Raw genomic sequence first — 17,091 nt, 5'->3', positions numbered from 1 at the left:
GAGCTGCCTTACCAGTATTAGACTGCTAATCTCCAGACTTCCTTACAGAAGAGAGAAAGTATCTTCTATTTGTGTAAGCTTCACTTATTTTAGAATTTTCTAACCCTCACTAGTACAAGGGCCATTTAAAACATTTTGTATTAGTCCCCTTTGGAATTTAGAAAAATATTATAGGCATAGTAGACCCACTTAAAGCATGCTTTGATTTCCTGGCAGATAAAACTACCTGAGTGAGGCTGTTATCACCCTAAGATTATTCACTCAGGCTACAGAAAAAGGACTCAAAATGTAATTTCTTAGTTATTGACCTTAAGCAAGATCTTGTGAAGGAGGGCTATATATTCAGTGAAGAATGGACTTTAGTTTGAATTCTTTTCTGGTGGTGTGACCATGGACAAAGTCATATTCTCATCTGTGGAAAGGAGGTTGCATCTACTGCCTGGCTGGTTGTGAATATTAAATGATTAAACGAGGTAACAGAAGAAGTGACATATGTTAGTTCTTATTTTCTCCTTTCCTTCTCTAAGAAAAAGAAATTTGAAAATTAGGAAATAAGCCAAGCTGATTCAGATAATTAAATGGGGCACTTTACTTAAAAATTGATATTGATATCTTTTTGGTACTAGTGTTATACTTTTTGTCAAAAATCAGATGTTTGAATCCTCAAATTTTCTTACTTGCCTTTGCCAATATATGAACTTGCCTACTATTCTTACATCAAAAAAGGTTTTATTTTTTTAGAAAAAGTTTTAAAAATTATTATTAAATAAATAGATATGCTTTAGTTATGATGGTATATAGAAACTGATAATTTTTCTTTTTTGTGTGTGTAAAATTCAGAATTATTATATGTCAGCACTATAAGGGTCTTCCTAAGGTACTCATTAATACTGACGACTAAGCCATTTTCTTAACTAGCTTCTTCATCTGATTCCATATGGAATTGTAAACAGTATAGCTATTTTAATGGCATTAGCTTTTAAGCAGTATAGATCATGTTCTTGTAAAATTTTAATTTTCATCTTATAACAGTCCCAATTTTATAGTTGTGACTTAAACATAAGCAATGTTTTATCAGATTTATTTCCAGAAGTGTTCAGAAGTACACATTTTTTTCTTTTGATTTTAAATTCATGTGGCTGTCAATATATAACAGGTGGCAGCGAAGAAAACAGCTATCCTAAATTTATTATTTTCATCATATATTTAATATTTGGAAATTAATTGATTTTTATATAAATGGAAAATAGAACAGAGTCTGGTACAGATTAGAAAAATAGATGATGATATGAATAATTAACATATGGGTTTCAGAAGAGATCTTCATTAATCATTAGCAACTGTTATAAATATTTTAGATTTTTATTAAAAATCTAATGCCAAACATTTTATGATTTGCATGTTGAGGAGTGAGTGAGTGGTGCTTGGGAACTGTTTCATAAAATAAACTCTGAGTCAGCTGGAATTTCAGAACTGAACTTATAAACTCAAGTTTTGTTCACTTGATCAATAATTGAACGTATCCTATAAATGCCACAAATAAGCATCAATTTCATTTCTGAAACCTGGTTTAATTTTTGTTCCAAATATGCTGTAAGCTTTATGCAAAACATAGAATAATAGAGTATATGTGATTTTCTCCTTCAAAAGTTATAAAAAAACCTTTTAAATTTTATCTTTGGTTCATTTAAAGATTTTCTTATGAAACATTTTTGTTATAAGGTGATTATAAAGAAAGCCTTTGGAAGGTCTCTATTAGAATAAAGTGAAATCTCGGTGTGGCTCACCCACCTCTTCATGAATGCTGGCTTCTGCTGACTTTCTCTGAGTTCCCTTCACCCTGTACCCAACCATTGTGGGCTCCTGTGCTTGCCCTAAGCAATTGTGCTTTCTCTCCCTCTGCTTGGCAGATGTGGTCCCTGTGGCCAGATCTGTCCCTCCCCCACCTCCCACTCCGCCTGCCTTTGCCTGGTTTAAATCCTGTTCTCCTTCAGTGGCAGCAGAGAGGTGATTTCCTCCATGAGGCTCCCCAGGCCCCAGCCCAGGTGAGGAGTCCTGCCTGTGTGTCCTCAGAGCGCCCTGTGCTTCGGTACTGTCGCAGCTCCCACTCTGCCACTCTCTCTAAATTCCACTTTTGGACTGTAAGCCCCTGAGCGAGGACCCAGTACTACGTGGTCTTTGCTACCACGGTAAACCTGCGTCTACCAGAATGCTGGCACATTGTAGACAGTCAGTAAATATAATAAATGCATGAATGCAAATGAAGAAAATGAGACATCCTCAGCTTGAATGTATATGCATGTAAAATGCTAGCTCTGCCCACATTTGTTCCCTGTTACTGACCTGGAGTCCAGCATGGCCAATTTGATTATAACCACCTTTAGGACTATTGCTTGATTCGTTTAGTCACAGCTTTGGTGCCAATTGTGAGGATGACTGTGATTGTCAGAATGGCGTCCGCATAACATTACGTTTCTGCTATTCCATTTAGATAGATCAAAATCAAGAGGTATTAATAAAATACGTAGTTTGTCAAGGTTGAGGGAAACACTAATCTTTAAAATATAAATATGAATTCAAATGGCTTTTAATGAACAGCTGGTCATTTTAAAGGAAGGATTTAAATAGAAGAAATTAGCAGCAGAAAAAGTTAAATAGCTTGAGTAAGAATTTAATGAAAAAACCCTATCTTAGCATTATCTCCATTTTTAAAATATCAGATTTATGGATATTTAATTGCACTTAAACTTAAGATAAAGTTGGAGTAAAGGCAGGAGACTAAACATACCACAAAAAATTGCTAGACTTTCTTTTCAGAGTCTACAGTGGCTTTTCTTTCCTTTGTATATTTATCCTTCAGCAGTAATAATAAAATAAGTTGAAGAGTTGAACCATATAATCACTCCTCCATGGCCCCATTTAAAGAACCCTGTCATCTAGGCTTGTATCTGGCCCAGAAGCAGACTGGACACATCTTCAGGCTGCCAGGCCACCAGGTTGGACACTGAGGTGGCAAGTCCACCAGGGACGACAATCAAATCTAACGTAGAAAATCTGTCGCTGGGAACCTACACACCTCCTCAGAAACTTCTGTGTTAGTTGAACGTTTGGAGACAAGTCTTGATCTTATTTTTTTGAATTTTATTTCCCTCTCTCTTTGTACTCCCTTCACCCAACTCTGCCCTTGTTTATTTTCTTGCGTTTTCTGTCTCTCTCTTTGTTTCTATCCGCCTCCTGTTGTCTGCCTGCTCCACACTGCGCTGCTGCTGCACAGTGAATGACAGGTCACTAACGCCTTAAAGAAAGGAGGAACCACCTGCTGTCCATGGGCTGAGCCACAGAATTTCAGAAGGAGGTCAGAAAAAAAAAAAGAACCTATTCAAATGGATAAATAATTGCGCTGATTATTTCTTCACACTAGCTGACACCTGTGGGCTTTGTTCTGTGAAAATGCCCGGTGAGTCAGGAGAGCCTGGGGCCAGACCAGTTGCGGCAGGTGATGGGTGAGGGCACCACCCGTAGTGGCTGCTTCCTGGTCCGTGGCTTTGGGACCTGCATACCAGGCTTGTGAGGCAGTGAGGAATCAGAGACCACAGAGAGGAGAGGTATTGTGACATCACTTACGTGTCCTCGCGTGGGGAAGTGCTGTACTGAGAATGGTTCCCTGCAACTCTGTCCTGGATCAGGGGTTGGGAGGGGAGGTCACACGGTGCGCTCAGTCACCCCTCTCCCTCACTCAGATTTACCACTGCTTCTGCTGCGCTGTGCCAGGACATCCCAAAGGCATCTCTTAATGGAGCTGGATATTTTGTCCCTGTCTGTGATATAACAAACATGTCAACAAATTGCCCTGTCCTGAATTTCTCACACCCGTGCGATTGGGCCTTATTTATCATCGCATGCTATGGTTTGTTTTAGCCGCCTGGCTTCTGACATCTTAGCTGAAAGCAGAGGGTGGTGGTGGGGGGAGAGACAAAAGAGGCGAAGGGGAGGGAGGAGGGAAGTGGGAAGGTTGAAGAGAAGAGGAAAGGGAAGGGAGAGAGAAAGAGAGAGGGGAGAGAGAGATCTTAATGTCAGAAAAATAACAAAGGACGCACTTTCTATTTCCTCATTAAAAAAACTAAGTATGTATAAGCATATATATAAACCTCTTAAAAGCAGTTCTTAATCATTTACTTCTTCATTTATCCCTTTGATGAAAAGACGGCAGATAATTAGAGCAGATAGCCATTGAAAAAAATGACTTTGTATTCCTCAACGAGGGCAGATACAAGTCAGGAGAACTGAAGTGGCACAATTCTTGCTCAGAAGCATTACATTCTCTGTTTTGTCATTGAGCCTAACTCTAAGCCTGATTCTAGTATTCTTTGTCAGGGAGAAACTACTTGTTACTTTTGTTCAACAGAAAAACTATTAGTTTGTTACTCAAAAAAAATGTCATGGTGGCTCTAACATATTTGTCATTCTGTGTAATGCTTTTCCCCTTCCATCCTTGAAGCCTCATGAAAGACAGCTTCTCCGGGCTGCTGTGTTGGGTCTTCTTCCGTCTTCTTCCTTGGGGATTGGAGAGAGAGGTGACACGGAAGGGCTGTTCTGGCTGGGCTTGCACGAGTGCTATAATTTGGTTTTAATTCTTCCACTTGGGGTCTGAACATGGTTGGGAAATAAGCTTGTGTGTGATCAATGAGATAGATACATGTGTTCTCACTGAAAGCCTTACCAGGTGAGATGAGCTCGAAAAATTCTGAGATCCTTTTCCTACTTCTCCATCATGAGCCCCTGGAAATGGAGCTATTCTGGAGGCACAAGCCATCCACTAGGGCTTCTGCTGAGCAGCTGGTCACTAGGGCGCGTTGAGTAGGAAAGCATCTGTGACTACTACCGTGAGTTTACAAGAAGTGTGGCCACAAGCAGGAAATTAGATAGGATTCTGTTTTATAAAAACTCTCTCAGAATGAACTAAATAAATTAAGATGGAAAAGACAATCTAAGTGTAATACAGTCTAGGGTGATATGCTGTCACACAGTGGTATTTGGGGATGTCACTCATCACTGCCATTATTCTGCCAGTGGCCCAAAGGGGCATCTGCTCCAGCAACTGAAATATGACAAATGTCTCTCTCCCACATCAACCACTTTCTCCTCTATAGTGAATCATTGCTACTAGTATTCAAACATGTTTTAGAATATTCTGCCTAAAAAGCCCTCTCCAATCCCACTGAAATAAACCAGCGAAGATTTTCTTCAGTACTCACACTCCGTGTAGTTACTACCTCATTTCTTTTTTTTAAACATTTTTTATTGCGTTATAGTCATTTTACAATGTTGCGTCAAATTCCAGTGTAGAGCACAATTTTTCAGTTATACATGAACATGCATATATTCATTGTCACATTTTTTTTCCACTGTGAGCTACCACAAGATCTTGTATATGTTTCCCTGTGTTATACAGTATAATCTTGTTTATCTATTCTGCAGATTCCTGTCAGTATCTACAAATTTTGAAATCCCAGTCTGTCCCTTCCCATCCCCTGCCCCCTTGGCAACCACAAATTTGTATTTTATGTCTTTGAGTCTGTTTCTGTTTTGTATTTATGTTCTTTTTTTTAGATTCCACATATGAACAATCTCATATGGTATTTTTCTTTCTCTTTCTGGGTTACTTCACTTAGAATGACATTCTCCAGGGGCATCCATGTTGCTGCAAATGGTGTTATGTTGTCAGTTTTTATGGCTGAATAGTATTCCATCGTATAAATATACCACATCTTCTTTATCCAGTCATCTGTTGATGGACGTTTAGGCTGTTTTCATGTCTTGGCTATTGTAAATAGTGCTGCTATCAACATTGGGGTGCAGGAAAGAGGCTGGAGGAATAACTCTTTCAGACTTCAGACAAACTACAGAGCTACAGTAATCAAGACAGCATGGTATTGGTACAAAAACAGACATATGGACCAATGGAACAGAACAGAGAGCCAAGAAATGAACCCACAAACTTTTGGTCAACTAATCTTTGACGAAGGAGGCAAGAATATACAATGGAATAAAGACAGTCTCTTTAGCAAATGGTGTTGGGAAAACTGGATAGCAGCATGTAAAACAGTGAAGCTAGAACACTCCCTTACACCATATACAAAAATCAACTCAAAATGCATTAAAGACTTAAACATAAGACAATATACAATAAACCTCCTAGAAGAAAATATAGGCAAAACATTATCTGACATACATCTCAAAAACGTTCTCCTAGGGCAGTCTACCCAAGCAATAGAAGTAAAAGCAAGAATAAACAAATGGGACCTAATTAAACTTACAAGCTTCTGCACAGCAAAGGAAACCATAAGTAAAACAAAATGACAACCTATGAAATGGGAGAAAATTTTTGCAAATGATGAAACTGACAAAGGCTTGATCTCCAGAATATTTAAGCAGCTTATATGACATAATAAGAAAAAAAAACCCAATCCAAAAATGGGCAGAAGACCTAAAAAAGCAATTCTCCAAGGAAGGAATACAAATGATCAATAGGCACATGAAAAAATGCTCAATATCACTAATTATCAGAGAGAAATGCAAATCAAAACTACAATGAGGTATCACCTCACACCAGTTAGAATGGCCATCATTCAAAAGTCCACAAATGACAAATGCTAGAGAGGCTGTGGAGAAAAGGGAACCCTCCTACACTGCTGGTGGGAATGCAGTTTGGTGCAGCCACTGTGGACAACAGTATGGAGATTCCTCAAAAGACTAGGAATAGACTTACCATATGACCCAAGAATCCCGCTCCTGGGCATATATCCAGAAGGGACCCTACTTCAAAAAGACTACCTCATTTCTTGAACTTAAACTTCTCAGCTGTCTCCTCCCCCTTCCCCATTACTGTTTCAGTTGATTCAAGATCTGCAGTCAACTGCTTTGACATAGAGATCATCATTTAGTAAGTGATGAGCCAAAAAGCTGAAAATCATCGAAGTCCCATAACTACAGATTCATGAGGTACTTTTACTAATAGCATAGAATGAAAAAAAAATCTAGTTATGGGGGGAAAAAAGCTTAGAAAGAATGACAAGAATAGTAAATAATTATACTCCTCTTTCCTAACTCTTACCGAGTACCCACTGAGTTCAGAAAGCTTTCTGGACTCTGGGTCCGTAATGCCGAAGGTGACAGGTTCCTTGATTTCACTGTAGTGAGGAGACCTGTATAGCAACAGGTAATTACAGGACAGCGTGGTAAATACCACAGAAGAATGCTGTATAAAGTGCTTTGCTGCATAAAGAAGCCAGGAAAGGCTCCACAGATGAGATTTTCAAACTTCTATTTAAGAATCAGTAGGGGTTGGCCAGGGAGAGAAGGTGAAAAAGAAAGAGGAGGGCATTCTCAGAAGAGAAGAGAGGCATGAAGATGGGAGAGTGTGTTACATGTTACGAGAATGATCATTGGGTTGGAACAGAGGGTGCGGGGAGGACAGTATCAAGGGTGGTATCCATATCCTAGCTGTACTGATGTTTCTGTAAAAAAAATGATGAGGGCTTAGCATGCTCCATCAGTAACTGAGTAGGCTGTATAACATGAAAATGTCATTCTCTGAAGGTTATCTCCATTACATTTTAGGTTAATGTCATGATTTAAGAGTTCATAGTCTTGATAATGTTATTGTACAACTGTTTAAATAACCAGCCTGAGCATTTCTTGCCATTTTTCTTTAAGAACAGAGGCTATTAAGGCTATTCAAATATGGTGGTCTTTTATCTATGTATTTCTGCATCTTTAGATGATTTAGGGCTGAAATTTTAGCCTATCAATTTCAGGATCATTTAAAGATTAAATTGAGATTGTTTGGCCTATTAGAGTTCCTGCCCATGATTTGTTTTTTACATATGTCGAGTGGGTGGTCATCTGTGTTACATGATGGGGAGATTCCAGGAATGCCTTCTCACTCATTTTATTGTATTTTTTTTTTACAACTCATGAGTCACAGTGATAGACCTACCATATTAGAAATTCCATAGGGTAAAAATATTGTCCCTTAAGCCCAGTTTCTTTAATTTTCCTTTCTTTATCTTTTTAAGGTACAAATGGCTTTCCAACTGTCACATTCCAAGGACAGTCTTAAATTGTCATCTTACTTGACTTCTTCTGCCAAGTATGAAACTCTGAGTACGTCATTTTTCTTGAGTTTTTTTTTTCTTTCAGTTTTTATGTTCTCTAAATAGTCTTGAATTCCTACAAACTTATGCTTAAAAGATACAAGCCAGGGTTTAGAAAATAGATTTTTATTTAATCCCATTCATTTTAATATGTTGCCTCGCTGCAACCTTCTGTTTGTTTCGTGTCCCCAAGGCGGAAGTTCTGTTTAACTTCTCCAGGGAGTCAAACTCCTCTCTTCTGTCTAGGTGCCCAAGGGCTTTTGTCCTGGCTGAATGGGAAGGCTGACAGGAATCTGAGGTTTAAGTTGTCTTTCTTCCCAATTTCAACCAATCCTCCTGTTTTTGCCGCCTTCTTTCTTGTTTGCAGAGGTGCTCGGTTGCTCTTCTTTGCGGAGCTTCCAGATATCAATGGTGCAGGTCCATTGTCTCCTCATTGATTTCCTCTCCTTTGACACTTAAATCCCTTTTAGCTTTAAGTCAACAACCATTTGTTGAACTTCTTTTTGGTTTTGATAATATAGTTGATAACATCTGCTGTCATGGCCTCTCTCATTCTTTGATCCTCTGAGATTTTAGTGGTTTTATTCCTTTTAGTAGGGTTTTGGGAAGGAACTAAGATACATGCCTGGCTTTAGGCTGCCATGTTTAAATGGAGATCTTCAGGTCTGTTTTTCTAAAATACAAAGGTGATCCTATTAATCCCCCGTTTGAATGGTCTTGCCTACATACAGAGTAAGATCTTAATTCCTATTGTTTAATTTCCAAACTGCTTTAGGCTCTTGGGCATTGTTTACCTACAACCCAGTAATGTCCTTCGCTTCTTTCAATTCTGGTCCTCTTAGAAGAGTCAGTTCGGGTATAACTGTCTTTTAATGTTTCCTGGTTGAAAGTTACAGAGAAGTAGGAGATCCACAGTGAATAATTTCAACACACACTGTGGGGTAAAGACAGACTTTGGAAACCTCTTAATATATCAAGTAGTGAAAGCAAAAAGCAATGCAGAACATGTAGAAGAGGATTTTCATCAAGGAAAAGAGGCCAGTAAACTTACCAGAACCCTGAAGAGGCTCCAGGATCAGGTACAACAGATGTAATGGGGGATAAGAGAAGAAGCTGATATAAAAGTGACCTTAATTGTGGCATTGTCTGTTTATGCTGTTTTGAGTTCTGTCAGTTTCTGCTTCAGGATTTCTGAAGCTCTGACATTAGGTGCATAAATGCGTAGGATTGTTACGTTATTTGATTAAATGAATTCTTTATCTTTATGAAATGACCTTCTTAATCCCTGGTGCTATCTCTGAAGAGAAATAGATTCATTTGATTAAATTAGGTGATTTTCATTACAGTTAAAGTAATTATTGATAGGCATGTACTTGGTTTGTTAATTGCTCTCCTACTGTTTTTGTAGTTCTTTTTTGTTCTTTTTTCCTTCTTTGCTCTCTTCCCTTAGGACTTGTTGACTATCTGTACTGCTCTGTTTGGGTTCCTTTCTCTGTTTTTGTGTATGTATCTATTATAGGTAGATATATGCGTACACACATATTTTCTTTTTCCATTTATCTGTCAATAGACACTTAGGTTGTCTGCATGTCTTGGCTGTTGTAAATAATGCTGCAATAAATATGGCTGTGCAGATTCCTGATACTGAGATAGCAATTTTGTTTCCATTGGATATATACCCAGACATGACATTTGCTGGATCATATGGTAATTCTATAATTGGATTTTTAACCAGTCAGAGAATCTGTGATTTTTAATGGACTGTTTTGACCATTTACCCTTAAGGTGATTATTAGGTCTGAGTCTATGCTCTTGTGATTTTTTTTCTATTTGTCTACTCTATTGTCTTTTCCTTTTTTGTTGTTGTTGAACTATTTGAACATCTTGTATGATTTCATTTTATCTCCTTATTAGCTTGTTAGCTAAAACTTTCTATTATTTTGGTGATTGTTTTAGGTTTTATAGTATATATTTTAAATGCATGGTCTACCTTTAAGTAATGTTATCCAACTTGATGTTCGTTCACAAACCTTACAGTAGTACATTTTCATGTCTTCCTTCCTAATTTTTTATTGCCACACAAATATGTTACGTATGTTACATATGTTACATAAACCTTACATTGTATTGTTGTTGCTTTCATTTAAAGAATTGGTTATCTTTTAAAGACATTTATGTATTTATTCCTGTAGGTCCATTTCTAAATGCTTTTCATGTTTTTGTTTATATTTACATTATACGTGTTACCATTTTCTTTCTACTTGACAGACTTCCTTTTAAAGTTTCTTGTTGGGTGGATTTACTGATGATGAATTATTTTAGCTTTTGTATATCTGAAGAAGTCTTTATGTCACCTTTATTTTTGAGAAATATTTTTGCTATGTATAGAAGTCTAAGTTGCTTTGTTTTCTTTTAATAATTTAAAGAAGTTTTTCCAGTGTCTTTACTTTTGCATTGTTTAAGACATGATATCTGATGTATTTCTTGTTTAATTTTTCAGTACATAAAAATTCTTTTTTTTTTTTCTGGCTGCATTTAAGATTTTGTCTTTATCACAGGCTGTGAACAACTTAATTATGCTGTGCCTCAGTGTTGTTTTCTTTATGTTTCATGTGCTTGGGTTTTCTTGAACTTGAATTTTTGGATTTATTATTTTCATCAAATCTGCAAAAGTTCCTATCATTATTTCTTCATATATTTTTCCTGTCCCCTCCTCTTCCTGCTATCAAGGACTCTAATTACATGTGTTTTCCTCCAGTTCACTGATACTCTTTTAAAAATTATTTTTGATTCAGTTTTCATTTTGTATAGCTTCTAATGTATTATTTTCAAATTCACTAGTCTCTTCTGCAATATCTAGCTTGCTGTTTTTTTCCATTCAGTGTATTTTTTTTGTTTCAGATATTTTAGGTTTTGTATCTAGAAGTTTGATTTGGGTTATTTTTATGTCTTCTGTATCTCTACATAACTTTTTAAACCTATGGTACATAGTTATAATAACTGATTGATGGTTCTTGTCTTCTGATTCTAACGTCTGTGTCACTTCTTGGGTTGTTTTGATTAATAGATTATTCTTTTTCTTATGGCTTATGTTTTCCAATGCTTCTTTACTAGACTGGTAATTTCTGATTGGCTATTAGACATTGTGGATTTTAACTTGGTGCTAGATATTTTTGTATTTCTTTAAATATTCGTAAGTTTTGTTTTGGGATGCATTTATATTACTTGGAAATAGCTTGATTCTTTTGGGTCTAGGTCTTGCTTTTAAAATATGTTAGGCAGGATCTGATCAGTGTTCATTCTATTATAAATTATTCTCCACTACTGACGTAGAATCCTTTTGTTTTCTCTATGAAGAGCCCATGAACTACGAGATTTTCAGATCGGTGGTTAGAAGCAGGTACTTTTCCTGGCCTTGTAGGTGTCTGGGCACTGTTTCTCTAATCCTTTTTTGTTAGTACTTTCCTCTGGGTTGGATAGTTTCCTCACTCATGTGTTCTGACTGATACTGAGCTGAATACTCAAAGGATACCCTTTTCAGATCAAGAGTTTATTTTATTTAGATACTTTAATTTATATTTTATAGTTATCTGTATTTTACCTTTTTGGTGTGGATATTATTTTATAATCAGAGAATAAGCCATTTACATTTTGAAAAAGTAAAAACTGAATGCCTAGAAATTATTAGAAAAATAAATGTGAGCTATCTGTTTTTAGAGTGGCACAGTGCTTTCATTGTGTAACAGTAAGGATAGAAACCATAATTAAAATGACTGATATGTTTCAGATAAATCTGAAACTCATGTACTTCATAAAATACCATAAGAATCTTCAAAGGCAAATGACATTATAATATATTTACAAAAACATTAATATCTTTATGTGTAAGAACTATTTAGTTTAAAAAGTCAAACAACCTAATAAAATAATGGGCAAAAATATTGACTAGAAAATGTATAAAACAAGGATACAAATGCCCAACAAATGTGAAAAAATGGTCATCACTATTAGTAATCAAAAAATGCAGATAAATACTGCAACAATGAACATGCTTGTTAAAAAAATAATAGTACATCTATAAGAGTCTCTTTTGGATAAATTCCATGATGTAGAACTGCTGGGCCACATCAGTGTAAACTTTTGTTTTGGACTTCTAATACATTTTATGTTACTTTCATTGTAGGAAAGAATTACAGACACAACAACACATCAGTACTCGTGTGTGTGTGTGTGTGTGTGTGTATTCAAAGTAGGCTAGGGGATCAATGCAATATAATAGTAAAAACAATAGTCTTTGGAAACAAACTCCTGTGTTGAGTTCTGCCTTTACTACTTGCTAGGCATTTCTGACTACTATTCTAGTCTTTTGGGCAAGTTACATTATTGCTCTGTGCCTTATTCTATTCATCTGTAAAATAGGGGTATTAAAATAAGGATTTATTAATAATCTCCTTCACAGAGTTCTGTTGTTATTTTGTTAGTTTTGTTTGTTTATTTTAAAAATAAATAATTTAGTATGCTTGAAGCACTTAGAAAATTGTTGGGCACAGTAAGTACTCCATACATTGACTTATTATTACAGAAAGCTACTTACATTGTCAATCATCCTGTTTAAAAACGTTTAGTAACATAAAACTTTTGAAAACCATAGTCTCAAGAGAGAGAAATAATTTAAAAAATATGTATATTCATTTCATTTAAAAAAATCGATTATGCGCTAAAATACAACAGAAGATTTCAATGAATATTTCTGGGTTGCATTTTTTCCTTTTTTGTATTTTTTGCAAAAGCTTTTATATTTCAAAAAGTCCTTTTAATTAAAGTAATCATACACACACGACTTAAACGCCCTCTCTTAGGGCCTTCCCTAGCTTCTTGATCAGAGTTAATTGCCTCCCTCTTTAGTTCTCAAGGAGCTTCTATTAGGGAATTGTGTTCTAAGGACTGGTTTACAGTTCTATCTCCACCACTAGACTCTAAGCTCCTTGAAGGTAGGAACCAAATTTGGTTAACTTTATGTCCCCAGTCTGACACTCAGCAGACCTGGTAGGTTCTAAAATCACCCTTAATAAGGTAAAATCCCAAACCCGTAAGGCAGCAACTTTCAATCCGTGGCAGAGGGAATACTGCTTGTGATATTTAAGACATATGCTAGGTTAAAATGTCATTTTCTATGTGGAAGATAAAAAAGATGCCAATTACAGAAGGTGAAGTTTAACAAGTCATCTTGGGTGGTAGTGATAGACTGGTATGTCTTCAGTATGGTATGGGACAGGCCACCCTGGAAAGGTTACAGAATTTGAGGCTGGTGATATGCAAGATATGTGTGTGTGAGTGTGTGTGTGTGTGTGTGTGTGAAGTGTTTACATTTAGGAAAAGGAATCCTGGCTTTGTAAAATACTGTTCTTAGATATGCCTTTAGAGGGAGAATCTCTAATTGAGGAAAGAGCACATGAGAGCCTCCTGAGTTCTTTGGATTTCTTGCCCAGAGTCATCTCCATACTGATCTCAAGGGATAATCTGCTCTTTCTAAGCAGATTATAGCTCACACAGACTCCAAAATCCTTTCCCCTGGAGCTGAGGCTCTCCAGATAGTTTTACTAAATACTTAGTGGTTCATAAAGTACATATGAGTAGTCTACAGGGAGTATAAATTGTCTTGCTTACAAAATGTGGATTTCTTATCCTTTCATAGCTGACTCCCATTCAATTTCACATGAGAGTTAGGAGTGGAATAAAGCCCCATACGGGAGCCCCGTTCACTCCATCCCTGCCCTATTCTGCCCTTAGGGCTCAAACTCTTTCTTCCAGGCTTGTTCTCTGGCCTAAATGACAGTGTCTTTCCCACTGGTTGGTGCCAGAAGGCCCTTATTTTCAGATGAGCCCCTGTTTCTTAGCAGGAGGAAGGTGGACTTATTTTGGCACAAGTCCAATAATAGAATCAAGAGTGTTGAACATGGAGTTCTGAAGCAAGAACTGAGCAAATATTAACTGAGCCAGAATGAAGATGGAAGATGACATCATGTGATAAGGCCTCGGGGAAACAACAGCACACAGGGTTCTCTGCACCCAGAATGACACCAGAGTCGGAGTGGCATATGTCACACAGGTTATCACAAGGAGCTATGGCACCTCTCGGATTCCCCTGCAAAGTAGGCTGGTGCAGAAAGTACAGAAAATGTCAAGGCTCTAGAGAGGTGAAGGTACCAATTCCAAGCCCAGAGCTGGGCCAGGATGGGAGAAACATTTCCCAGGGCCTGAGGGGTGCATGTTTATGGGACAGGGAGCACAGGGAGGGAGCGGGCCTCACAGTGGAGAATACAAAGCTCCCGATATATCTGATCTCTGTGCCTTTGAATTGCTTAAATCCCAAGCTCGTTCTTTGTGATCATATCTGATTATGGGTATAGAAAAAAGCTATACCTCAATGTGGAACAAAATTTCTTTTCTGATTTGAAAAGTGCATTTGCTACAAAGGGCAACATGCAAAACAAAGAAAATTAAAGGGGAAGTGGAAATTTATTGAAAAGAGTTTTGTTTATAAATGGGAGTCATATAATTAGCCTAACACACAAATGCAGCATAATTAATGCTATTAACCAAAATGTATGTTTTAAAATATCTAGGAAAATTATATAATTATAATGTAATTGAAGCCATTTAAAGGGAAGCTCTGCCCTCTTCTTTGGGCTTGGATATTTTTTCCGTTGTCACACCCATGTTTTCTGATTCAAAAAAGTAAAATATGTTAAGGCATATCAAATCTCTAGACTTCTTTTCCTCTGGCAAACAGACGTATTTAGCTTGTTCATAAATATTCTTTGTTACCGTGATCCAGTGTCACATAAAATTCACACTAACAAAATACACATGTGTCACTTTGATGTAATGTATAACTAATCTCAACATTACATGAAAATCCCAAATACAGTTACAAAAATAGATAATAGTATGAGTATGTGAATAATCCATGTTTCTATGGTTGTAATGATGCCAGTCTTTTCATAATAGTCCCTATTTCAAAAATTATAACTTGACCAAAGGATTTTATATTAAGATTTAATGTGGTTTTTGAGCTCTCAACCAGACCAATTTTTTTTTCAAAGTGATTTTTCCCAGAAAGATTTGACATTTCTTAGTATTAGACAAGTACAGAAGGAGACCTGACTTCTTCACTGCAGCATCACGTCAGCGTCCTCTTGTGACTGAAACACACTTGCATGCAAGAGAGGACCATCTGCATCCTCGGGTCTATGTCATGGGCTGTCTTACAGGGGAAACGACTTCTACAATTATGAGACTCTTGACTGAGCTCCAAAGCAGCACCTTTCCTTTGTTGCTAAATTCCTCTTTTTATCTGGAGTTTCTGGGCTATTTTTCTAGTTCTCTATTTCAAAAGCCATCAATTCTAAGAGTATTTTTCCCCCTTAAATCCTCTCAAGTGAATAGGTCATCTCCCAAAACCATAAGACGTTTTCTATTATTGACATTCTTTTTTTTTTTTTAACTTATTTTCTGATTTTTTCTTGCTTTTGACGACAGGGGCTAAGTGAGTTTCTCCAAATTAAAATTCCTAGTGACATAATTCAGTGCCTTATATCCTCATATACACATAGATTTAATACCTCCTGGGCCTCTAGGCCCCATCAGTTGGTATGGAACTTTTAATAATAACTTATTATTATTAATTAATTAATTAATTGTGTTCAGATTATTGCTATAACAGCTTGGTCATTTACAGGGCTCTCTGCCCTGAGAACTTCTTAAAGGGAGAGTCTCTCTGACCTAATTTTGTGCCTTTTCGTGGGCCCACTTCACCTATGTATGAGAGGCTAAATGTAAAATAAGGCCCCTTGACTCTGGCCTACTCCTGGCAACTGCTTGGACTCTCTAAATTGGCTCTGCTCAAATTGTGGCTGTATGAGATACAATTTGAGCTCATTGATCTAACATATCTGACCACAGAGATGACTGTGGTACCTACCGTGCACTTTCTTCTTTCTCTCATGGTGGGAGCTGGACAGGGACCAAGACTGTTTCCTTTCTGTATGTCCAGAGCTAAGGGCGTAGCAACTGTACACTGTATATTTTCTGCATAAGTGAGATCATCTGTTAATCAACAAGTTGAGACTTCTTTGTCCACTCTTCCGAGTAATTAATGTAATGAGTAGTTAGAATGAGGAACCATCTCTCTGGCCATGAGGCAGAATACATGGGGATTTAGTACATGATTCTATCTGTACTAGCTCCATTCACAAACCAAGTGAACTCACCATGTGCAGACTGTTCTGCAGAAGGTGTTAATTCACAATGATTCAAATTAACATTAATATTTGCAGACATTGCCTTTCATTTATCTTAGCTCATTTACTTTATCATAAAATAAAGCTGAGTTAAATATTACTATATGCAGAAGAAATTTAAAATGGTTATGTAGTACAGCAAGCCTTGTAAGGCATTAATCTTCATTACTGAGATGACGTTTGACAATTCCCGTAAGGATACACCACTTGAGTTACAAGATTCCTCAAGGGAAAATACGAACGCTTTGAAATATAAGCATCTTGCATGTTACCCAAATAAAGTATTTTTTTTATTATAGATTTGAGAACGGAGCCCAATAAAAAGTGGAAATGTATATGTGGTAGATTGATTGAATTGATGGCCCAACTTTTTATTTCTCCCTTTAGCCAATCCCTTTGGTATAACTCTCTGACACTAATCTTCGACTTGGCCACATAACTTTTTTTGGCCAATGAGGCAGTATAAATCTGACATAAGAAGAAGCTTAAAAAATGCTTGTTCACTTCCACTTCACTTGGACTTTTGCCACTATCAGGAGAACACACCCAGTCTGGCTGGCTGAAAGGAAGGGAGAGGGTAGAAAAGGTCAGAGTTGTCCTAGCTGAGGCCATCCCAGGCCAGCCAATTATGG

The 17,091-nt window shown here is 37.0% G+C and overlaps 1 long non-coding RNA gene across 1 annotated transcript in view; it reads right to left on the bottom strand.

The window, feature by feature from the left end:
- LOC140696654 (uncharacterized) overlaps positions 1–3,754 on the bottom strand; it is a 34,362-nt gene extending 30,608 nt beyond the window's left edge. Inside the window, exon 1 of the long non-coding RNA XR_012073163.1 lies at positions 3,625–3,754. This is a non-coding gene — a long non-coding RNA (uncharacterized lncRNA). The remainder of the gene's footprint in view (positions 1–3,624) is intronic.
- Between the last annotated feature and the right edge of the window lie 13,337 nt (positions 3,755–17,091).

This window comes from Vicugna pacos, chromosome 5, assembly GCF_048564905.1.
Source record: "Vicugna pacos chromosome 5, VicPac4, whole genome shotgun sequence".
Taxonomy (NCBI): Eukaryota; Metazoa; Chordata; class Mammalia; order Artiodactyla; family Camelidae; genus Vicugna; species Vicugna pacos.
The sequence above is the reverse complement of the archived record's forward strand: the minus strand, read 5'-3'. Positions and strand labels throughout refer to the sequence as shown.